Source organism: Octopus bimaculoides, chromosome 1 (assembly GCF_001194135.2).
Source record: "Octopus bimaculoides isolate UCB-OBI-ISO-001 chromosome 1, ASM119413v2, whole genome shotgun sequence".
Classification (NCBI taxonomy): domain Eukaryota; kingdom Metazoa; phylum Mollusca; class Cephalopoda; order Octopoda; family Octopodidae; genus Octopus; species Octopus bimaculoides.
Genome location: NC_068981.1, coordinates 91,347,186 through 91,347,925, shown reverse-complemented (window position 1 = coordinate 91,347,925; position 740 = coordinate 91,347,186).

Sequence of the window (740 nt, the reverse complement as noted above, 5' to 3'; positions counted from 1 at the left end):
TATATATTCATATGCACATCAGAGTAAGCGCATAAATGCAGAACAAGGTGGACAAATTAGCACTCGAATACCAGAGGTAGAGTAATATGCTCTATTATGTGTATATATTGCTAAATTTATATGTAATATAGCGTGGAATTTTTTTTTGAACGGATATATGTTTTAATTTATTAATTTATTAATATTTTACAGCTAATTATCTACCCCGGGTACTCAGCTATTTTTGATTTAAGGTTTTCTTCGATTTTTATAATAAGATTTTAGACCGCAATTTGGTATTGCATGCAACCGAATATTGAAAAGACCGTTAGTTGAAATGACCAATGAAACAAACCACTTTTCAAATGTGCATCTATCAGACTAATTATATATTTATGCATATAACCTTAATTTTGTTCCATTCTAAACAAAACTGTCCGACAAACGAGAACGTGAAACTCTGAGTAACAGTTTTTGTGATATTTTTGCTCCTTTTTGATAAAGTATATACGTCTGTATTTATATATATGTACATATATATATATCAATATATATATATATATATATATATATACATATATACGACGGGCTTCTTTCAGTTTCCGTCTACCAAATCCACTCTCAAGGCTTTGGTCGTCCCGAGGCTATAGTAGAAGACACTTGCCCAAGATGCCACGCAGTGGGACTGAACCCGGGACCATGTAGTTGGTAAGCAAGCTACTTACCACACAGCCACTCCTACGCCTATATATATATATATA